At 41.7% G+C, this 25,115-nt stretch overlaps 1 protein-coding gene across 1 annotated transcript in view; it reads left to right on the forward strand.

Moving 5' to 3' along the window:
* Window positions 1-25,115, forward strand: part of LOC122812417 (sialin-like) — a 1,040,020-nt gene that overhangs the window by 418,187 nt on the left and 596,718 nt on the right. The window lies entirely within an intron of this gene.

Consider the following 25,115-nt stretch of genomic DNA (forward strand, 5'->3'; position numbering starts at 1 on the left):
CTCTTTGGGTACATATCCTGTAGTAAGGCTAAGATTAAACAGCAGCCTTATGTGTGGGTTTAGTTCCTCTTGGAGTTCATGTAGCACACAGCCCGGGACACCATCCGGTCCCATTGATGCTGTGTTTTTAGCTTTAGAGAGGGCGGCTCTCACCTGGGCATCTGAGATGTTAGGGAGGCTACACTCTGCTGGGATAGTTATTTCTCCTTTTGGGGGGTGGGGGAGGAGAATTTGCATTGAACCTGTCTGCCAGAATGTTGGCAATGTCAGTGGGTTCAGTGTATTTTGTGTCATTTTGGACTAACTCTGAGCATATCTGGGAGTTTCCACCCAGGTTTCTAACATAGCTAAAGAAGGCCTTGTGATTGTCTTTTGTGTCTTTTGCGATTTTTCTCTCAAAGTTGGCCTTGGATGATTTTATGAGTGATCATAGTTTTTTGCTAGTACTGATCAGAGATGCCTTCCCTTTTAGGGATTTTGCTCTGTCATGTAGTAGCTTCCTCCTCCTGTTGTAAAGTTTGTTTATGGCTGGGGTCCACCAGACTGGGCGCCTGCCTTTGGGGAATGGGTCTTGGTTTTATTTGGGATTGCATGATCCATGCATTCTTGAAGGTGCCCATAGAAGGCATTTGCAAAGGATTCAGCAGTGTGGGTTGTGGTTTCCACTGGCCCAGGGGCCTTGAAAGATACCACTTCAGTCTTAAGAAGTGTGAAGTTTGCTTTTGAGAAGTTCTTCACTGTGGTCTTTTGTGCAGGGGTGGGAGCGGGATGTGGATTTCCAGTGAGATTAATTTATGGTCTGATCTTACCAAAGAGGGATGTACTTCCAGTGTGGAGCATTTTGTCCCCATGTTTGTGATGATCAGGTCTAGTATATTGTCTCCTCTTGTGGGAATGATGACTAGTTGTTCCATTGCATTTGAGTTTATGAATTCTAGGAACCTTTGGGCTAGGGTGTTGGGGCTTGAGTAATGTTCCCAGTCTATGTTTGGGTAGTTGAAGTCTCCCAAAATGATGGTATTTGGAGAGACATTCATACTCTCCAGTGTCTTCAGGAAGGCTGTGTGGGGTTCCTGAGTTTGAGAGGGTGGTTTGTAGCATGCTACAAACTGTAAGGCAGTTTTGCCTATGGTTAGTTGCACCTGGATATCTCCGATGCTTCGTGCGTTGCCACTAACCTGGAGGTGTGGGTATCTTTGATAAAAATGGATACTCCCCCTCCTTTTGTGGTTCGGTCCAAGTTTTGGGTCCGGAAAGCATGATATGGGGTAAAACCTGATAGTGCTGGGGTGCTCTCAGGAGCCTTGAACCAGGTTTCATACACTGCACAGACATCGATGTTCTCCATACTGAGGAGGGCTTCGAGGGCGTGCATCTTGAGGTTTAGACTTCTGGCATTGAGCAGCATTACCCTTAGTTTTTTTCCACTTGTGTTTTCTAGGGAGGTAGGTTTGTCATTTGAGCCTTGCCTAAAAAGGCACTATGGGGTGGCAAGAGCCTTGGCCAATATCCGGAAGCCCAGGGGTGACAGGTGCAAGCCATCCCTTGCGAAGCAGCGTGGCTTGTCAAGCATGTCATACCAAGCAGACACACACTGGATCCCCTTAGAATGACACCAGTAATTAAGCCAATTGTTAAAACTGATCATTTTGTCTTTGTACTGTGGCATCATTCTTGGTGAGGGTAAGATGCTGCTCAGGGCAGGGTCATACCGGCCTGGGCTACATAATCAGAGAGCTCCTCTATGTCTCTTTTCATGTAGTCCAGGGAGGTACGTCTCAGGTCATTCACACCGGCATGTACAATGACTGAGTCATATTTGTACTTGCTGTGGAGTGACCTGAGTGCTTGTGTTATGTGGCAGATTCTAGCTCCTGACAGGCAGCTTACTGTGATCCTCTCCTTGTTCAGTCTGGTGAGCGGGACGTCAGTGTGCCTGACTATGGAGTCACCTATTACAAGTGTGTCTGGCATGTTGTTTTGCCTTAAGGGCTGTGACTGTTTAGCACACTGACTTTGTGAACTATGTGTTGCATGTACTATGTCTTGAGGTGGTGGTTGCTTGGGTGTCTGCTTTGGAGGCCTCTGTTGTTTTGGTAGATTTTTAATCAGCGCCTCTGAGTATGTTTTTGTGTGTTTATGTGTTTGGATTGCAGTTGTGATAGTTCTATGTGAGACTGGGTTTGTGGTGTGCGTGGTTACCTTCTCCTCCTGACTGGTCTTGCCAGTACTGAATTGAGAGAGCTCAGCCTCCAGTTTGGCTATATAGTTGCATCTCTTCCATATATTTGTATTTGTTGGGAGGAGGAGAGGGTTGTCTGTGTACATGAGGCAATTGTAACATTGCCTCAAGATTCCCAGATTCACCAGCTGAACAGGAGAGGATGCCAGCAACTGACCCTTCGACATGCTAGAAATAGTGAAAAAGATTGCTGTGTAACTGAGTCAGAAAGGACCTATAGGGAAATGGGTACTCAACAGAATTTAGGTGAATGAAGTACTTTCGTTTGTTTGAGTGCTTTACCTGTATACAAAATGCTTTAGGAGCAAGTGCTGAGCTTTTCAGATAGAGTATAGGCTGTTTAGATTGCAAGTAGAACAGTGGTTCTAAGGGAAAAATTGAAGAGCAGACTTGGCGGAGCCAGAAAAAGTTTAAACTTGTTTAACCGGCGCTGCGTTATGCGCACGACCGCGCAAAGCCGTGCAAACGCAGATTTTAAGCAGTGAACTACAAAAGAGCTAGGAATGGTCCCAAACAACCAATTACTAACAGCTTCTTGTGCTGAGGTCACTTCCCCCAAGGACAGGTAGGCTGCTCAAGGCTCCCCACTCCCACTGGTGAGCAAAGAAACTTCCTTCTATCCAAGTAAGGTAATGGACAACACAGGAACTACACCACAGCCCAGAATACATCAATGCCTGTATACTTGTCTAAACTAGTCGAGAAAGGCGGGAAAACAAGGATTATTTTTTTGTTTTTTTGTTTTTTTTGCAGAAATACACAGAAAATGCAGAGACAGTGATAAATTAGTTACACAGGCTAGCACACTTTAGTGGGCAGCCTCCACAGTTCAATTAAACAAACAAGCAAACTTTCGACTAAATTTGACTAAATGTAACTTTAAGTGCAGATTTTAAAATAAATGCAGTAATCTGTAAAAAAAACAGTTCAGGCTAGTTCAAAGTAAGCAGCAGAAGCTATTTTCAGTGAAAAAAAGCAAAGATACTTAAATCCAGAAGGTAGTCGCTTTTTCGACTTCCTTGCTGCTAGGACCACTCTGTAAACCCACGTGGAGCAAGGATCCCACAGTGGATTCTGTTTTGATGGTGATGCCCCCCCAAGAAGGAGCTAGGTTAGGAAAGCTCCACTGTACATTCCCCTAACAGGGTGTCCAGGGCATTGGACATATTTAGAAAACAGGTTTATGTTTCAACAACCTTCACTGTCAGGGCTCTGAACTATTTGGCTCATGTTACAGTCTTCCAAAGGGATTTGACTAAGGAGCCTTCAAAATCCCTCTTAGGATCCCTATCTGTGGAGGAGAACTCTGACACATAGTTAGCCACACTTCAGTCCCTATAGAATATGTCTATGCATATTATTTCGAACGCTGCATAGGGCACTTTGAGAGCTGCAGGCTCTGGCATAACTCACTTTGCTTAAATGCAGCTTTTTAGCTTTGTGGAGCACTTTAAAACTTCCTTTATCAATGCCCCTACAGTGGCTCAATACTGCTTGCACGGAAGGTGAAGGAGACTCTATCCAGGAAGTAAACATGATTGAAAAACCTTGTCTGATGTAGGTATTTGGTTTTGTAGCCCCCCAGACAATCCTTAGAACTAGAAGGGAAAGAAAAAAACAGTGGTTCTGCAAATCCCAAGGTTTTGCTCCTGACACATCTAGTGATGGACCCCCCCCCCACAGAGGCGGGGGGCAGTGATGATGGACATCTCCCCCACAGCAGAGGTGGTCTGCAAAACCTTGGTGATTGGGTTCCCTTCTATGATAGCTCTCTGAGCACTCCTGAATAGTTGACCAACTGCTTTAGTCTGGAGGCAGTCGAGGGATGCTTATCCCTGCACCCCACAGCCTGGATGTCAATCACTCAAGATACTTTCAAGTAAATTGCCTGATGTGTTACTCTCTTAATGGAAGGTAGCAGCACTAGAGTTGTGCCCTTTGGGATCACCAGCCCCCAGGTGTTCACCAAGCACACGTCAGCAGTTGCAGCTCATCTCAGGCTGCTGGGGTTCCTCGTGTTCCTTTACCTGGATGACTGACTTATTTGTCTTTGTTTACCAAGAAAGTCAGAATGGGTAATGAGCACAGGCCGGGGGACAAAAGCATATTTGCTTGCATTGTATTATACTAAGTTCCAGTTAATCATGCAGTGGTTATATTTCTAATTGCATTCATGCACATACAGTAGTTATATTTGTGCAGTCCAAGATTTTACAGAGAAGTTACTAAAGAGAAAGCCATCATGCACCTTAGTGAATTGTACAGGCAGCAGTTATGTATAAAATTGTTTTGTCATTTCATTGAGAGGTTGAGAGTATTGTGTTTAAGTAGAGTATTTTGAGAGTAAAGTCTCAACCTGTGATGAGCATGTGCAGGACCAGGATTGGGTAAGATGTTATTTAAGCAGTGGATCCGATGCTATCTGTGCTGTTATTCATCACGAAAGGGTCTTTGATCCAACCTCAGATCCGAGCTGGCACTGTTGGGCAGATCCAGAGCTCAAGCTTTTCCCCTTCCCATAATCCCCTCCTGACCTGTAGCCTTCAGATCTCGTTTGCCACAGAAACACTAGGGCGTGATTCCAGTGCCCATTTCACTCAGGTAAGTGTTTCTTCCTTTTTTGGAGGGAGTTTCTTAGTTTCCTTTGTCTTGTAATAATTTTGAGATGCTTTAAGTTCTTTCTGCTTTAGTTATTACTATATTCCTCCCCTCCCGGTAGTTTTATTTAGTTGGTTGGTTGGGTTCCCGCCCTTTTTATCATGGGTCTTTCCTTTCCCCATACCGAAATAAGTTTAATTTTCTTTCAAAAAAAAAAAAAAAAAAAAAGAGACGAAAGGTAGTAGTAGTAGCTGTAGTTTTAAGGGTTACTTAGTGTCTTTCTCTCTGTTAGAAGGTAGTGTGTACGTGTGGACTCCCTCTTGGTGTGTGTGTGTGTGTGTGTGTGTGTGTGTGTGTGTGTGTGTGTGTGTGTGTGTGTGTGTGTGTATGTGTGTATGTGTGTGTGTGTGTCTCGGTATGTCTGATAAGCGTTCTGGCTTTAAAAGATGCTCCTCATGCGATCAGAAGATACCCCATTCCGACTCTCATAAAGAATGTGTTTACTGTTCAGAAGAGCTCCATATTGAAATTGAATGAGAGATCTGCGCCACATTCAATCCTTGGGCACTCATGGAGCGTAGAAATAAACTTCTCTCTAAGGGGTTAGCCAAGGGTGGCCCCCTGACTTCAGGTTCCCCCTCCTCAGCTTCTCAGGAGCCTAAAAAGAAGTCCTTACCGCCAAAGGATCTCCTTCAAAAAAGCCAAGGCTCTCGGATTGCAGATCCCTGGATCCAAGTCCAGCCTTTTCAGCTTCGGATCTGGGCTCTTCCACTCGGAGGTCCTAGGATCAGCCTCTTGGGTCCAAGACCTCTGTGAATCTGAGGTCTTCAGATCCAACTCTGCTTAGGCCTTCCCTGATTTCATCCTTTTCATCAGATCCATCTACCTCTCCATTGAAGATGTCAGATCCTACTAGGGCTTCGGATCCGATTATCTCGGATCTGATAATAATAGATAGCTCTCCCACCAGATCTAGCTGTTCATTTCTGAGCCACCAAAGTCGGTCTCCTTCCAGGGATCCCAGGACGTTGTGTAGGTCTCCAGCTAGGTCGGTACATTCCTCCATATCTTCCAAATCTTCCAGGAGTTTGCTACCGGTAGATTTGGACAGGATGATGAAGAGATTCCTCAAGGCCCAGATCGAGCTGGTCTTGTTGCCTTCCCCGGCTCAGTTGCCATGGTGTCCCTGTCCATCCACAGGGCTTCACTTTCCTCTTCCTACCCCTTTGGTTTCAGAACCCCAGGACCAGAGCATTCCCTGTGAGAGGCTGACAGTGTCTGGTATCCCTCCCTTCCCGACACCATCAGGGTCCCTGGTGGGGTCTGTTCTGTTGCCCGCAGAACAGCCTCTGCCTCGACCCTTGTGAGGTTGGTGCTGGTTCCTTGGGGGTGGGGGTCAGGCCCAGAGTTTTCAGATAATTCCCTTCTCCTGGGGGCTTTGACACTAGACAGGTCAGGACCGGTATCATCCAGGGTCCCAGTACTGTGTTGGGGTCCCTCCTTCCCTCCATGGCGGCTACGACCGCAAGAGAAGACAGGGGCTTCATCCAGTCCGGCTTTCTGGGCAGTAGAGAGGACCTTTTCCATCTTGGCCGCCCCCTTTTCTTCATCTCTAGGTCCTTCCCAACCCTTCTCAGCTTTGGACGTTGAGGCCTCATCATCTGTTCAGGGTCAGCCCTCCTGTGAGCGCCTTCAGACAGGCACTACCCAGCTCTGCCTCCCAGTTTCTTCTTAGTCCTCCCCAGAGCCCACCATGGAGGAATCCCTTTGGAAGAGAACATGCAAGAGGAGGCACTTGGACTACCCTAGAGAGTCCCTCACTGAGGACATGGGTTTTGAGAAAGGAGACGAGTCCCTCAGACTTCCACCAGAGGAAGTGTCCTTTGGGGACATCCCCAAAATTCTCAAGCAGAAAGGCGGTTGGTCTTCCCCCACCGCATTTTCAGAGGAGTCCATGTTCCTGAAGTCCTTCAGGACAGGCCTGTCTTCTACCTGGTTGTCTCCACCTGCTGACTAGCTCCTGGAACTAATCACCAGCAGGGTTTGGAAGGAGCCATCCACAGTGGAACCGGTACCTAAAAAGGCGGACAAATTCCTCAATCCCCCCCAAGGGTAATGCTTTTTGGAGTAAAAAAGGTGTCCCCACTGATGCCATTGTGGTGGACGCTGCTACTAAAAAGGAGCTAGCAGAGCAGAGCTCCTTGGTCCATCCCCTGAATAGAGAGTCTTGGGTGATCATCCGTTATGGAAAGCCCATGTTTGCCTCAGCTACATTCGGACTGAGGGCAAGCAACTACATGGCACATTTCACCTGACTTCAGAGGGGTTTGGTATCAGAGCTTACCATTTCCCTCACCGAGTTACTGTCCTCGGAAAGTTTCAGGCTGGTCTCTGCTAAGGTAGCAACTCTGACTTCCCTGTCTAATGCTTCAATGAGGTTGATCTCCAACGCAGCAGAGGCCACCTCTCAAGCGGTGGGCACATGAATTGCCATTAGATGGCATGCCTGGCTTCGCCTTTGTGGGTTTGTTGAACCCTTCAAGGCATCTTTTCCCAGTGATGCCTTTGACGATTCAATGTTGTTTGGACCTTCCATCAAGGAAACGTTAACCCGCAGTGAGAAGGAGGGAAAGACTCTATCCGCTGTCGGAATCAAGTTTTCTATTCCTTACTGATCCTTTTCTAAGACTCAAAGACATAGTAAGAAGCTTTCTTTCCACAGGACCCAGTCCTGCTTCCAGGATGTTCTCTTAGAATCCTCTTTCACAGGCTGGGGTAGAGGATTCAGTGGTAGATGCCACCCCAGATGCAGAGGGGGGTTCCGCAGAATCAGGGCTCCCGAGAACCCTTCTCAAGAGAAGCCCCAACAGCGCTTCTGAAGTACTGCCCGGCTGTCCTGCCCTGGAGGCAGTTGAGGGAAGATTTTCCCTGCACCCACAAGCCTGGAAAAATATCCCCTCAGATCAGTGGGTATTAAAAGATTTCCTGAGGCCTAGTCCATTCCCTTTTTTCAGCCTCCTCTAACCCCATGCAAAGTTCAACTCCTTCAGGATCAAGTATCTCACTTGCTGGCTCTGGAGCATCCAGCAGCTCTTTTAATTCTACAGGCATTTGACTCAGTGGCAGCTGCCATCCAATTAGTCTCACTCGCCAGGTATCATATGCAGGTTTTGCAATGGACCTTGGCTGTGCAGTGGTCTGTTCAGGTTCATCCCATGTCCACACCCATCAGAATGACTCAGGCATGCAGAAGTCATCTGCTTCGGTGGCTTCAGGCTCAGGATCTGTTTCTCTGCAGGCCCTTTTGTCTTCCCCCACCCACGGCCACCTCCCTGTTAGGGTGGGCGGGCATTTCCAGGGAAAGACTGTTCAAGGGACGTGGTCCCCCATAGAGACCAAATTATAAATGTCGTAGAGATGAGAGCAGTCCTTCTAATGCTGCAAGCCTTTCAGGAGACTGTCCCTCTCGGGACTATAGCAATTCAGACAGACAACATGGCCGTCGTCTGGTGCATAGGTTCATAGGTTAGTACTAAGCTAATTGCCCTTGCGAGCCATTTTAAGCCTAGCCAATTATCCCTTGTGAGACTCAAACCCTGCACCTTGTATTTGTAAGGCAAACACCTTAACCATTAGGCTACACCCACAACATCAACAAGCAAGAGGAATATGGTCTTATCCCCTTAGCAGGGTGCCCATGAGAGTGTGGGAATGAGCTATGTCTTCCAAGCACTATTTTCTTGCAACTCACATTCCCAGCAATTCCAACGTGCTGGTCGATAAACTCAATAGGTCCATCTTGAATCCTCACGAGTGGTCTCTGAATCCATCAGTGGCACGTCAGATTTTCGACTGTTGGGGTCATCTGTGCTGCAATCTTTTTGTCTCTGCAATCGACCACAAATGCAGCACCTACTTTGCCCTGATCCCCAGAAGAGAGAGTTACCCAGGGACACTCTGATGCATGATTGACCACTGGGACTCCGTTAAGCTTACCCCCCATTCCTCTAATTCCCAAGGTCTTACAGAAAGCTATCCACCTGAAGACTCTTCATCCTCATTGCTCCCATTTGGCCTCATCTGGCGTGGTTCTCCCTTCCATGGTGTCATCTGAGATACCCTCCATGGATATTGGATCCATCCCTGGATCTCATCTCCCGTCCCTGAGGGCTTCTCCTCCCCAACCTCCAGATTCTTCGTCTAACCACATGGTTTCTCCAGTTCCACTGATCCTCAGTCCAGGCTTTCCTTTCTGGTTAGAAATATTATCTTGGCATCTCAGAAGCCATTTACAAAAAAGGTGTATTCCAGTAAATGGACAAAATGTTCTATTTGGGCCAGACAACGCAATGTAGACCACTTCTCGGCCCCAATTTCTGATATTTTCTTGTTCTTGACATCTCTCTATCAGGGAGGAGCCAGTTTCTCCATGATCAAGCTCGAGTTGGCTGCCATCTCGAATTCCATTTGAATGAAGGTTCTACATTTTCTTCAAAACTTTGCAAAGCCTTTCTGAAAGGGATTTTTCTCCTTCGACTTCCTATCAAAGATTCTTCTCCACCATGGAATTTAACTGGTGTTGCAATCCTTGACACACAAGCTTTTTTAACCAGCTGCATCATGTGATCTTAAATTTCTCTCTTGGAAGATGGCCTTCCTGGTGGCTATTACCTCTGCCAAAAGAGTCTCTTGAGTTCCAAGCTCTCAGTATTAAACCCCCTTTCCTGATCTTTCACAAGGATAGGGTTTCCCTCAGGACAAATCCTTCATTTGTTCCTAAGGTAGCTTCAAAGGCTAACCTTAATCAGTCTATTCAACTACCAGTTTTCTTGCCGAGTTATTCTAATAAGGGGGAATGTACTTTGCATTGCTTAGATGTTCACAGGCAACTATGTTTTTATCTTCAGAGGACTGAGGAATTTAGACAGTCGGATCAGCTTTTTGTGGCCTTTTCTCAGGCCAGAGCAGGCTTGCCCGTCTATGAGGTAACTATTTACGGACGGATTGCTAGTTGTATTTCCTACATTTATGATAGCAGGCACATGGAGCTTCCCAGACCTGTTAAGACCCACTCTACTAGATCTGTGGCTATGTCTTCGGCCTTCCTGGCCAAGATCTCTCTGGATGAGATTTGTCCAGCCACTACTTGGTAAACCTTCACACCTTTGCCTCTCTCTGTAAGTTGGATCTGGTGTCTAAGAACAGGGCTGCCTTTGGTTCCTCTGTGCTCCGACATATCCTTCCATGCGGCCACCCAGGGTCCATAGTAGCTGGGGACTCTGACCCATCCGTGATTAATAATGACATGGATAGCATAAGATAAAGAGTTATGTACTTACCATAATTTGGAATCTGTGCTATCCAGTGTCATTATTCATCACGTTCCTGCCCTCCTCCTCCCTTCCTTCAGGGGGACCTGGAGATATTGGGGAAATGTTCCCTTTGGGGATAGTTTGTCTCTGGGTCAAGCGGTGCTGTCCTTTTTTTTTTATCTAGAAAACTCGATCTGAAGGTTACAGGTCAGCAGGGGATTATGGGAAGGGGAGGAGCTTGAGCTCTGGATCTGTCCAGCAATTCTGGCTTGGATCCAAGGTCGGATCCAAGACTCTTCCATGATGAATAATGACACTGGACAGGACAGATTGCAAGTTATGGTAAGTACATAACTCTTTTTTTTAAATCTGTTGAGTTTGTCAGAGAATTTTATTTGTGTGGGGATAGTACTCCAGAGTTTAGAAGTGTACTGGGAGTAGAGCGAAATATAGCATAATTTAACTTATTTGTGAATAATAAGAATTTGTTACTAGAATGGACGTCCCTTGCTGGACACTAGGGCAGTAATAAGATTTGTAGTGCAGGGCATTTTTAAAGATGATGAATGAGTTTGTGTGCTGTAGTTAGTTGTGAATATGTTAGGTAGTTGTGTAGCTCAAGCCAGTTTAATTGCTTTAAGCTATGACACTGGTGGTCTTACGAGGGAGATTGGTGGCAAATGAAGCTATTTTATTATAGCAGGAGGCAAGTTTCTTTCTTTGAGTATTGTTTGAGTTTGTTAGGATAGGATAGGAGCAGAGTATAAGAAGCCTGGCATTAAGAAGGTGGTGACTATCGAGTTTTTCTTGCAGTATCTGTAAGGAGTCCATAGATCCTATAAAGGGAGCCTAGTTTCTGTTGTGTAGATTTAATTGTGTGCAGTGTATGGTGGTCATATTTGAGTTTGTCTGCTATTATAACAACCTGGAAGTTTACTATGAGTTACAGTTTCAATGACAGTATTTGCTGACTTTATGGTAAAATATTGCTTTTGATTTTGGATTTTGATGACTTTTTGGGGTAAAAAGCATTAACTTAACTTTCTTGGGTTGAGTATGAGGTTTGAGTCTTTGACCCAGGTTTCTACAGAGAAGAAAGATTGTTGGGTAATGTCTTGGAGCTTATTTATTGTTGAGGCCATACATATTAACTCTGAGTCATCTATATACCAAACTAGACCAGCATGGTGAGTGGAGGTGTGGAGGTTATTAATAAATATATTAAATAAGAGAGGAATCAAGATAGAGTTATGAGGGACACCTGTAGTAACTAGTTGAAAGGCTGAATAGGTTTGTTTCCATTTAATGGCTTGTTGAGTTCCTGATAGGTAACTAAGAAACCACAACAAGGAATATTGTAAAAGTCCTGTTAAAGAGAATCGAGTGAGCAGTTGCTGGTGCAAGACAGTATCAAATGCCTTTGACAAGTCTAAGAACATGGTGGACACAAGCAGACCATGGTTTCTATGTTGGTTTATTATATTGGTAAAATGTAATGGTGCTGTGCTTGAGTGTAACGCCATGTTGTGTTTCAGATAGCAGGTTATTTGAGGCTAGGTATTTCATTATCTGCATATGACTACATTTCTTTAATATTTTGGATAGGGGGAGAGAATCAGTACAGGTCTGTAGTTATTAAACTCTGTAGATGTTTCTCCTTTGTGGAGTGGTATGATGTAGGATATTTTCCACAGTGATAGGACATATCTTTCTGCTGTGGACCTATCAGTTACTATGGTCACAGGGAAGCCTATGACCTCTGTGGCCATTTTAGGTAGTCTGATAATAGTTGGTCTAAAGTTGTGGATTATGAGCGACTTGTTACTGCCCCCATAAGAATCTTCTTCAAACCAGGTCAACAGAGCTAAGTCCAAACTTCAGCCTGTTCAAGGCATAGAATTCATTGGAGCGCATCTAGACACCAATTAACAGATAGCCAAACTACCAGAATCCAGGATTCTCACACTTCAGCAACAGACAGTGGCAGTACTCTCCCATCACAAGCCCCCAGCAAAGTTGATTTTACATCTTTTTAGGTGGATGGTATTTGCCATTACCCTAGTTCCCTAGCCAGATTTCATATCAGGGTGCTCCAGTTGACCTTCACTGTTCATTGTTCTGCAAGATGTCAACCCATGAGTTTTCCAGTGTCCCTCATGATAGTTTGCAAAACTCTTATTCAGCGGTGGCAGGAATCTCCAGTTGTATCTCAGGATTGATAGTTTGTTCTCCACTCTCCCCAGGCCACTGTGACCATGGGCACTTCTCAGCTGGGGTGGGGGTAGGACACTTTCTGCTAATGACTGTCCAAGGCACACAGTCCCTTTCAGAGGCACATCCTCACATCAGTTTGCTGGAGATGACGGCAGTCCTCCTAATGTTACAGGCCTTCCAGGACTCACTCCCCAAGTGTGAGATCTTTCTCCAGATGGACAATATGTCAGTAGCAAGAGCGCCCGCAGGCAGGTGCAAGGGGGGGTGCACTTGCACGCCCCTGGAATCGGCTGGCTAGTTAATCTTCTTTTAATTTAAAAAAAAAAAAAAAACTTTTTTTTAAGGCGTTCTTCTTTAAGAACGCCCTTCAAGTCCAGTCACATCTGTGCCATGGGCATGCTGACATTAAGCGGTGCACGTATTTTCAGGTTTGCGAGCGGGAACTGAAACGGACGGTTTCTGCTGCATTTACTTTGAAACGGACGGTTTACGCTGCTTCTGATGGGTTTACATTAGCTGCGAGGAGGAGGACTGAAGATGGAGTCAAATCAGCGAGCACTGAAACGGAGACCTGATGGGTTTACTTTAGCTGCGAGGAGGACTGAAGATAACAGACGGGACGCTTTTCAGAGTGAGTAAGGCATCTGAATGAAGGTGTGTGTGTGTGTGTGTGTGTGTGTGTGTGTGTGTGTGGGGGGGGGGGGTTATGTCTGAAGGGTTTCTTCTACTTGAAATTGTTTCTTTGCTTCTTGGGAGGTTTGTAAACACATGCATATATCAGGGAGCTTGTCAGAACAAATCAGTTGGTAATGAGCTTTAAAAATAATTTAGTTGTTCTGCATTCATTCTTCAACTGAAAGTTTGCTATTGTGATACTGAAAAATGAAAGGCATGTGTATTTTGTATGCAGCTGCTCACCTTAGTGTTTTGTTGCCAGACAAACAGCTAAATAAATGCCTATTAGAAAAGTTTCACTTGATTCATACTTAGACGTTTTCATCCCCTTTTTAATTGCTGCTTTTTTGAAGGTTTGTGTACATATGCATGTTTCTGTCTCTCTGTGTGGGATAACAGGTTAATGACTTATACACTTTCAGTTGCAGAGTGAATATATGTCAGTTGGTAGTGTCCTCTAAGGATGACTTTGCTGTCCAACATTTATTGTGCAACCAAAACTTGTTATTGTAGTACAAAGCAAAAGGAAATATCACATTCGGAGAAGCTTGTTTCACAGTGTTGTTTTCCTGTCAGATTAAAGTTACACATCACTTTGATGCATCACCTGGATGAATGACAGTTTATAATTATAAAAATAACATATGTATCACACATTATTGGGGGTTGATTCATGCGTTTGCACTTTGTAGTACTCAGAATCATTGTGCATATTTTTTTTTGTAAGACTGTATCATGCTAGCTGTTTGATTTGCCAGATAGTTACAGCTTATATTCCAAGTTTTTTGTACGTGTTTGTGTGAATAAGTTTTTTTTTTTTTTTTTTTTTTGGTAACCTGCCCTCAGCTGAGTACAGTCTAGTCCTGCGTCCACTGAGTCACTGGAATTCGTAGTCCCATAGTTTAAGGTTTTGTTATGACTGTATTTTTTTATAGAGTTTCAGTCAATTGACAGACTGCAGTGATCTATAGCAGAGTAAACAGCTCATCTTATCTTAGTTATCTATCGAGAAGCTCAGGAAAGTACATACAGGAATTAATCTTACAAATCTACACAAGGAGCAAATGTTAAATATAAATTTTAGACTTGCATCATGAGAAAGAATAAGATATTAGTAAATAAATTATGAGGCTGTTTATCAGTTCTGAAATGAAAATTAATTTTCTCATCTTTCAAACTTGTATTTGTGACATGCTGAATTATTGCTGCCCTGACAGATGTGTTCCATACTTTCAGCTATGATCAAATTAGTAGCTTAACTGCATTACAAACAGTGTGCCATGGAAACAATGATAGGGCAATATACAGTGCTAAGTAATTGACTTGAGAGGCTTCATTCTTCATCAGTTATGCTTAACAAAACTGACAGCTGTTAAATGTGCGTCATTTCATGCAGGGCTTGAGTAACCAAGTATACATAAGTCGTAAGTATTCACAAAATCATATAGAAATGAACATCATGCAGTGTTTCCAAAGAAAAATTAGTAGTCAGAAATAAAATCCCTAAGTGTTTTTGTTGGTTCGTGATGATTCAGTGTCACTCAAATCTTCTTACATATTCTGCCAGAGATGGCACAGTGAAGCCATGCTGTCTGCAATGATAGTACTCCATGCAGCCACTGACTTCTACTGGTTCACAATCTCTGCCTCACATAAGTAACAGACATCTGAAAGCATTCTATGACTATTAGCCAAGTAACTGAGCTCATTCCCTTCAGTTTTACTGTACAGCCTTCAGAGGAACACATTATGTTATGGCTAAGTTAAGTGTTAAAAGAAAACATATCTTTGCATTAATGTTGTTACATACAGTGATTATAAAATCATTAAAATCATACAGCTGAAGACTGTATCAAAGGGATAAAGCTGTGTCTAAGGCTTTAGTCAAATGCTGGCAAGGCCAGGAATGACACAGGATGGGAAAGCATGTCTGATGTCCTGTGGTCCAGCAGCACTGTGGACACCTATTGCAGGAAAAGGATAGTTTAGATCCAGCAACAGTCAATATATGTGCTAAGTAATGTACAGGGTTGATTTCATGGGGCATGTACAGGAATCTGAACTTTCAGGGGAAGCACTGCATATTGTTGCACCTTCAAACATGCACGTAGTTGGTTAAGGGGAGATATTAAGACCAAAAAACATAAAAGAACCTGTTGACTACCTAGATGATCATTCCCTATGACCAGCAGTTGTGTCATTAGGAATGATGAGTCTGGTTCATTGAAAGTGTGCTAATGATTGGCCAGTAGTAGGGATAAGGAGACTTTAAAAATGGTACAGCTGCATTGGCAAGTGTGCCTCTGGTTAAAAGATCTTTAGATTTACTACAAAATGCTGTTTCTAGCAGTCCATGAAGAATATGACTAGCACAAAATATAGGTATAACAAAGATGCAGTTGTCTCTGAAGAAAGTGGTGGTTGCTATTTTAACTGAAAGAGTGGGCATTTCACTGTTTCCACATTTGTAGAATTTCATTATCAGCTAGATGTAGCAACACATGAGCTGTGGAAAACATTTTTCCTCATTACTCAAATAACACTGTCTGCAACTTCTGTACATTACTCAGTAGTGCACTGTCTGGATCTTTTCCCCATTACTCACGAGTGTCCCCATTACTTAGGGGGGCACTGTCTGGATCTTGTCCCCATTCCTTAGCAGCGTGGCTTGTCTGGATCTTGTCCCCATTCCTTAGCAGCGTGGCTTGTCTATATCTTCACCCCGTTACACAGGAGTGCACTGTCTGTATCTTTTCCCCATTACTCAGGAGTGTCCCCATTACTTAGGGGTGCACTATCTATATCTTCTCCCCATTACTCAGGAGTGCACTGCCTGTATCTTTTCCTCATCATTCAGGAGTGCACTCTCTCTATATCTTCTCCCCATTTCTCTGGAGTGCTGTGTCTGTGTCTTCACCCCATTACTCAGGAGTGCTGTGCCTGTGTTTCCTACTCTTCACTCAGAAGTGCACTCTCTGTATCTTCTCCCCATTTCTCGGGAGCGCACTGTCTGTACCTTTTCCCATACACTCATATACCAGGTATAGCAAAGTAGGGTCAAACTAATTTAGATGGAAATATGCTATTGTAACATCTGCTAACAAATGTGAAATGCAGGCTATAGATGGGGTTAAGTTTCAAATGTTATTCTGATTGGCTAATCTGAATCACATATAAGTTATATTTAAGTCAGAAGATAACCTTATCCAAGCGTAGACAACTGCATCCACTATCTCATTGATGAATCCTTGTAACATTCTTCAAAAGAGAAAGAAAGGGACTTCAAAGAAATGGTACACCTCTGTGTAAGTGATATAGTGAGATGGTTATAGAAACAAAGAATTTGTTGAAGCTTTCTAAAATGATTCTACACATACACACACACACACACACACACACACACACACACACACACACACACACACACACACACACACACACACACACACACACACACAGTGTTGATCCAGATGTGGTGTATCCTTCTGCCTGTAAAATCTGTCAAATAGATTATTCATAAAAAAGGAGAGTGGGGATTGAATATGACAAAAACACTTATCAAAAGGACTTATAAAGGTGCAGAGGACAACCTCTAAAGAGAGGAAATCGTTGTTATATATTAAGTATCTGGGATAAGGGACTGATCCCAATGTTGGTGATTGCCACTAAGCAAAATTTTTAATTTTTTAATTTTAATTTTTTCTGATTGTCTCAGAAACTTTATAGTTCTAAGGTTTAGAATGGTTAGACCTGACTAAACTGTGTAGAGTGCAAAATGTACCTACCTGATAGAAATGCTCCACTAAAAATAACATCATAAAATTCCCTTCATAGACATTATAAATAATGATAAATATGAAAATAAATAAATATAAATGAATAAATCAATGACCAAGATAGACATTCATATAACTATGTATGGAAATTTTTTAGTGAGAATTGTTTCAGTGAGAGTTGTTTTTCATATCTATCTTAAACCCTTCATGGCAGATGTATTCAAATAAATCCATTTATTTTATAAATGAGCTAAGCTCATAAACATAATATATATATATTATATGTGTGTATATTGGCTTCCTTTAAAACATTAATATATAAATACATAGCAATACATCTATATGAAGTATTTTATTTTATACAAAATAACAGATTATTACAAGTTATTATTCAAGGTAATTATTTACCTAATTACACTAAGGGCTGACAGAGGTAGTGGCCTAAATGAACGTGCCACAATAAAACAGCTATTAAATAGACGTAGAAACATCAAGTGAATATATGCTTAGCCATTATTAATCAGTCAGTCTGAGTAAAATAATTAATTACCTTGAATAATAACTTGTAATAATCTGTTTTGTATAAAATAAAATACTTCATATAGATGTATTGCTATGTATTGCTGTGTATTTATATATTAATGTTTTAAAGGAAGCCAGTATACACATATAATATATATATATTATGTTTATGAGCTTAGCTCATTTATAAAATAAATGGATTTATTTTAATACATCTGCCATGAAGGGTTTAAGATAGATATGAAAAACAACTCTCACGGAAACAATTCTCACTAAAAAAATTTCCATACATAGTTATATGAATGTCTGTCTTGGTCATTGATTTATTCATTTATATTTATTTATTTTCATATTCATCATTATTTATAATGTCTATGACGTCTGAGACATCATTTGGACATTCTTTTAGAAGTCTGATACAGCATAAATCTGTATAAAATTGATGAATATACAGATATTTTTATTATTATAAGTATGCACCATAGAAGCTAAGGTTAAAATTACCTATCTAGTATAGTGGGAATTTAAGTTATAAAATATTTTTAGATATCATATATATATATATCTATATATATATATATATATATATATATATATATATATATATATATATATTAGAAAATAATTAAAGCATTTGCTTACAGTGATATAACTTTAAGATCTAATTGAAGTAATGATTGTGATTGGTTGAAAACTATTTGAATCTTTATATATAAATGAAACTCATCAATATTAAATTGTTCTTTGATCTGAAGAAGCTTTTTAGCGAAAGCGCTCATCACTTGTACAAAATAAATTTTATTGGTTTTATATCAATGAGAGACTGCCTGGTTGCTTCGTTTCAGTAGTTCGTTTTTTTATGCTGTTCATTTTTATCTGGGGAACGAAGCATTTACTGAGTTGGTTAGCAGCTTGTTTCAACTTTCTTTTTACTAAAAATAACATGTTCATGATTTATAAGTGGCAATAGTTTGTGTCCCTTTTTGAAGTTTTAAGGGCAGATTTTGAGTATATTTTGAAGTGGTAGCTAGCTGGGTGGTGTATGGGCAAATTTATGACGTCTGAGCACAAAATATTGAGTTCTGGCCACTGCTATATATACACACATACATGTTTGAAGTTTGAACTAAATTTGTCTGCTAGTAAATTGCCTATGTCCAGGAATTTAAAATCATTTTATATTATTTCTGTGCAGTGCTGCAAATTGTTTCTGAGGTTTCTAACATAGTTAAAGAAGGCTTTCTGGTTACCCTTCACCTAGCTGGTTATTTTTTACCTCATATCTGGCTTTCATTGATTTGATCAGGGTAACAAGCTCCCTATTAAGTTTAGCAAGAGTGTCTTTAGCATCTTGAGAGTTAAATTTATTTTTGCAGGCAATATGTTTTCTTTTATTACAGAGCCTGTTTATATTTGGGTTAGACTAAATTAAATTATTCTTAAATGTGGCTTTCTATTTACTTCAGAGGGGGATAGATGTGTCTATGCAGCTATTTACATGTGCATAGGATTTGACAGTAAAGGATTCCACATAATTCAGGCCATCGCTTAGTTTTAGTAGATTAACCTTAGCATAATCTCTGAAAACAGAGGTATTGGAAGATGCTTTTGGCTTCAGTCTTCTAATGAATGTGACTGATTTGTGGTCCAGTTTAACCAGGAAGGAAGTGGCAGTTGGTGGACACCAAAGTTGTCCCATATTGTTAAGGACCAAGTCCAGGATTTTATCACTCTTGTTTGGGTACAGACTAACTGATCCAGATAATCCTGTATGGATGAAATCCAGAACTGTCTGGGAATACATACTCAAGGATATACAAGTTTCCCAGTTAATGGAGGAGTAGCTGATTGAAGTCTCCCAGAGTAATGGTGTTGACTTAATGCATACGGACACCATATTAGTTAGGTAGGAGATATGGACTGATGGGGTACATAGAGGGGACCTATAGTTAAGTATGACACAGTAAGGAGTTTTGTTAATGCTAAGTTGGATATAGAGGAATTCCACGTCATTATCTCACCTAGCAAGTCTGGAGATGAATTGTTCTTTAAGAATATGTAGACACCATCACCTTTTCATCTCGGGTGATAGGCCTGAACTTGTGGCGGGTATTGAAATCCTGCATTAAAGGAGTGCTGTCATCTGTCTTGAGCTAGGTCTCTGTGATGATGCATATATATATGTTTTCCAGGGGAAGGAGTACTTGTAAGGAGCGGACCTTTTAGCTTGGGCTCTGAAAATGAAATTGGTTATTTTCTAATTCATGGAGCTATAAAATTCAGTATAAAAACTGTAAAGCTTTCTGAATGCAAACACACTATTTATTAAAGCAGCATCATGATAGAGAGTACTTCAGTGCAGAGAGATTCAACTATCTGCATAGCCATGTGTTTCTTTATACCTTTCTGTCAAAAACAAACACCAAGTTTACACAGAGTTTAAAGTTGTAACTTTACAAAATGTATTTATATATTTCTTGCACTAAGAAGTTGAGGTGTGTGTGTGTGTGTGTGTGTGTGTGTGTGTGTGTGTGTGTGTGTGTGTGTGTGTGTGAGTGAGAGAGAGAGAGAGAGAGAGACAGTCAGAGAGAGAGAGAAGTGCCCTAGTTAGATCTAACAGGTGGAATTTATTTTCAAGTGCATTTTCAAGGAATTGTGAGCTTCAACGGAAGCAAAGGTTACTGCTACTCATGCTAAGTCTGCTTAAAATGTGCAACTGTTTTGTTTAGCAAATAGTATCATTATTGTGGTATAGAATTTTAGTGTAGTGCAGTGTTAGCACAGCAGGTAGCATACTTGCATCTTGATGCAAAAGTTCTATTCCTACAGCATGTACATTTGTATTTTAAGGGGGTATGGTACTGCAGTTCTTAGTATGTCCTCCTTTGGATGAGACACTTGATAACTATGAACCTGTTTTATAGCTTGCCACCTATTCTCTATTGCAATATACCAACTTACCATTTCTTTTAATGTAGCACAGGCAATTTATTCTTCAAGGGCAACAGGCACTGAATTTGTAAATGAAACACTGAAATATAAAGTTTTCTAGCAACAACCTCTTCATTGGTTTCAGATCTCTTTAATGTGGAATTATTCAGATGACTTACTTCTGCAGAGATTCTGCATATTGATTGATATTGGTGGATTGTATGGCAAGTTTGAGTGGCCCTTTATGGTTGAAATGTTCTGAATTTGGCATGTTGCCATTATTGGTTCATATGATTTGTTTCATTGCTTAAAGGAAAAATGTTCAGAACTATAAATTTAAAACACAGTCTAACAAGTGGTGCTGTATTATACAAGGGATATAATTCAATTATTATATAGTATAATTAATACAGTCAGGAAGGTGAATCAAAGAACTTTTGCATGGTTCTAAAAATGTGTGCAAGGAGCCTATGATTTGAAAACAGCCCAAAGGTAAACTTACCCTGCCACTGGCCAGATGCATTTTCTTTGAATGTGGGTTTCAATGCTGTTTCAGTGAATGTGGGTTTCAAAGGTAAAGTTTTAATACTAAGTCTGTTTTAATTGTAAGACTATTGCTTTGTTTAGGTTTAGTAAATGTCTATCAGTGTTTGTGCTATAAAATTTGAAATAAAAGTTGTAAATGAAATCCAAATATCTGTAATCATTGTAGAAGTAAAGCATAAAACAGTATGCACACTGAGAGATTTGAACAGTGTCTATGACAAATGGGGAGAAATAGCCAAGTAATGGGACACTGGAATGGCTGCGTGGGTGGGGGGGGTGGGGTTGCGTGGACGGGGCTCTGGGTTTGCACCCCCCTGTAGAAAATCCTGCTGGCTCCCTTGGTCAGTAGTCTGGTACATCAACAAACAGGTGAGTAACATGTTCTTACTCATTATGTCAAGAGGGCAAAGAGGGTTTGGCAGTGTGCAATGTTTTCTGATAGCAATGCACATACCAAGTAAGTCCATTCTACTGGCAGACAGATTGAGCTGGCCTATTGTCCTTCCTCATGAGTCCCTTAACCTAGCAGTGGTGGATCAGATTTTCAGCTGATGGGGCTGACCCTGCTGCAACTTCCCCTGCCAGTACCAAATGCGGCAGGTACTTCACCCTAATCCTTCAAGAGAGAGAGAGTCACCAAAGGGTGCTCTCACCCACTCTTGGCCCCCTCATCTCCTTTATGCCTTTTGCCCACACCTCTCATTCCAAAGTTTCTGCAGAAAGTAATGTAGAGCAAAGCTACGGTGAGTCTCACTGCACCCTTCTGGCCTTGTTAGGTATTGTTTTCCTTAATCTGGTCTCAAATGATTCACTCTTTGTGAGTGCTGGACTCTCCTCCAGATCTTCTCTCTCACCTGCTCAAGATGCCTTACCTGGACATAGAAGCTCTCAAGTTGACTGCATTTCTGCAATTCTGATGATAGAGAGTCCAGGCTGTCACCCGAAATTGTGCACATTCTAACTTCCTCGCAGAAACCTTTGACCAGAAAGATTTACAAAAGTAAATGGAAGAGATTTTCAATCTGGGCTTCCAGTAGGAATTTGGATCCCTTTTTCTCTTCACTCCCTGAAATCTTACAATTTCTAGTCTTTCTGTTTCACAGTGGTTCTAGTTACTTTACCATCACAGTTCTATTTCCTGTTTTCACATTGGAGAAAATCAGTCACCTATTGTTTCACTGAAATTGTTTAAAGGCTTCCTAAGGGGCATCTTGATACTGCAACCTCCCTTAAAGACCTCTTCCACCTTGGTATATTACCATCCTACTGCAAGCTTTGATGAGACCCCCTTTCAAACCTGCAGATACAGCTGATTTGAAATATCTTTCCTGACAAAGGTTTCTGGTATAGTAGTTAACTTCTGCACAGAGTATTGGAGATCCACACTTTTTCTTGTAAAGTTCCTTACTAGGTTTTCTATGAGAATGTAGTCACTTTGAGAACAAACCCATCCTTTCTCCCTAAGGTGGTTTCTGAATCAGCTCTTAAACAAATTATCAGTATAGCTGTTTTCTTCCTATATTTTGCCAGTAAAGGAGAGTACATGCAATACCTTCTGGATGTGAATCGTAAACTCAGGTTTTACTTACACTATATGATAAGAATGTCAGGAAGACTGACCAGTTTGCTTCCTTTTCCTCAGTAAAATTGAGTAGAGGAATATCGAGACTAACACTTTCTCACTGGTTATCTAAATGTATTTCCCATGTCTACAAGCAGAAGGGATTGCCCTTGCCTGGATCTCCCAAGGCTCATTCTACTACATCGTTTACTACCTCCAACTGACTTTTTCTCCAAAGTACCAGTTGATGACATTTGTGCTGCGCCTGCAACCACTTTGTTGAATGTCCATACCTTCATATCTTACTATAAGCTGGATTAAAAGTCTAAGGCTTCCTTTGGTTCAGCTGTCCTCTAGAATATCTTTCCATGAGACCTCTGAAGTTTTACGGTAGCTGGGGACTCTGTCCCATCTGTTGAGGAACACACAGAAGAAACTACATCGGACATGAAAGTTATGTACTTTACAGTAGAGATGGGTAGTCTGCTCCCAACCCCCCCCCTCCAGTGGATTGGTTATAAGGGCTCTAAGAAGAAGTAGGGGTAGAGGATCAGGGTTTTGTAGATAGAGGAGGTGGAGCTCTCGGACTAAAGACCCTAAGATGGCTGGTGTCTGAAGTCGGATCAGATAACCCACAGTTTGAAATGGATGGAAGAAGACAACACAGATCTGTTATAGAATGTACATAACTTTTGTTTCTGTCAAACATTTAAGTGGCTTAGAGTAATTTTTTAAATAGAGTGTCCCTGGTGTGTAGTGCCACCCCCACCCCCCCATAACAGGCTTTGCTCATTAGTCTAAGGGAGTTGAGAGGTATGGAAGCCACTCCTCCATGCACTCACATATTCATCAGACACATGCACACAACCTCACCTGATCACACTCACAGGCAGTTATTCATTCAGCTATACACACGTGCACACTCTTAGTCAACCTATTCCCCTAACTGAATGCCCTGTTATGACCATCCATCCATCCAGGCAGACAGACACACACACACACACACACACACACACACACACACACACACACACACACACACACACACACACTCTCTCTCTCTCTCACCTCAGAGCATCCATACCACTACAAATACGTACACATGGTGCCACCCATATACACATACTCACTCACTCACCACCACTACGTTGTTGCTAAACTCCCCATCACTTACCTGCTATGCAGTCTCTCCCATTGAAAGTAACAAGGGAATACAGCCTTTGATTGTGTTAATTAACGTGCTCACTATGTTAATTTATGCAGTTGAGCTATTCTTTGAATCTCGTGGCTGCATAAATCTCTTACTGCAAGCATTTCTGGGGAGAGCACGTAACTAATTATCACATCCAGCTCCCCCATAATGCCTCATTAACATTGTGGTTGACTATGTAGACAACCCACCACAATGATTCTACAGACCTCAGAGTCACTGCGGTGAAGCTGACTTGCTGAATATGAATTGGAAAGGGCTACTGCCAGCAGAAAAATAGTTGCTTATGGGCTTACCACTGGTGATGGCCCTTTTTGAATCCCAGTGAAAGTGTTTTTAGAGGAGTATGTACTAAATATGAAATTAAGATACCTTGGAGTATTTCCTTACTTTGAAGTGTAGTGATGTCAGAGTTACTGTATGTAATTAAGCAAGGATGTAGGAGCACAAACACCCTTGGCAGGGGAGTACAGGAGATGAAACATCTTGCAAAAATGTTTTACATTCGGCACTCACAATTTTGGGTCTCAAACTTGTGATAACGAAGCCAATCCAGTGCTACAGCTGTTTGTGGTATATACTTCAATTTACTCTAAATACATAATTGGGTTATGTAGCCATATTGCTGTTATTGTTATTACTAACCGTAATGCAGTTTGAAAAATAATTTTGAAGGCTATTGTTATGCATTTTGTTGGGCAGTTCTACAGGCTGGGTATATATAAAACTTAAAATGTATGAATTTGTACTAAATCTTGCAACGTTCTAGAGGCAAGAGATGTGTAATAAGGATAACTGTTGCAGATTTCTGATGTACACTTAGACTAAAATGTCAACACAAACTGCCTTGTAAAAAGAATGCTCAAGCTGAAAATCTGGTTTGTTAAGATGGCTAGTTAAATGTAAAAAAAAAAACTTTTAAATATGGTTTTGTGGCATAGCCAAAAACATAGAATCAAGTATATATCTTTTGCAGTGGACACCTTAAGGGAAGTCAGTATGGAAAGGGATGGAACAAAATGACCAGAGCAAAAATGAAGAATCCACCATGTTTGAATACATTGCTAATCTCTTGTTATTTAGTGCCCAGCAGTGACCACTATACCAATGTACATTTGTGCCTCACTCCTGGGATGATGGCCCACAATACGAGCTGGTTCATAGCACTATACAAGCTTCCACTGCCTGTTCTTAAATCAGGTAGCAGTAGAGTAGGAGAGGCTTGCACTCTGAGATGGAAACTAGTATGGGATGTTTGAGTAGCTTGCTTCTCAGCCATGTATTAATAAACTGAGTCTGTTGCCAAAGTGTTGCTTCCATATCAGTAAGCTGTTTTTAAGGTAGAACTTGTAACTGTCTTAAGTATGTAGTTGTTGAGAATGCATAAGTGCTAGGGAACAGTATTCTTTGTTCCTTGTTTCATTGTAGTTCGGAATCTCTGTGGTTGAATGATGACTAAAGGAAAAAAAATGACTTCATGTGGTGCCCTCATTCTCCAGGTTTATAGTTCTGTGGTTTGCAGTTCCCC

This window comes from Protopterus annectens, chromosome 1.part1 (assembly GCF_019279795.1).
Source record: "Protopterus annectens isolate FY-2018-M chromosome 1.part1, PAN1.0, whole genome shotgun sequence".
NCBI classification, from domain to species: domain Eukaryota; kingdom Metazoa; phylum Chordata; order Ceratodontiformes; family Protopteridae; genus Protopterus; species Protopterus annectens.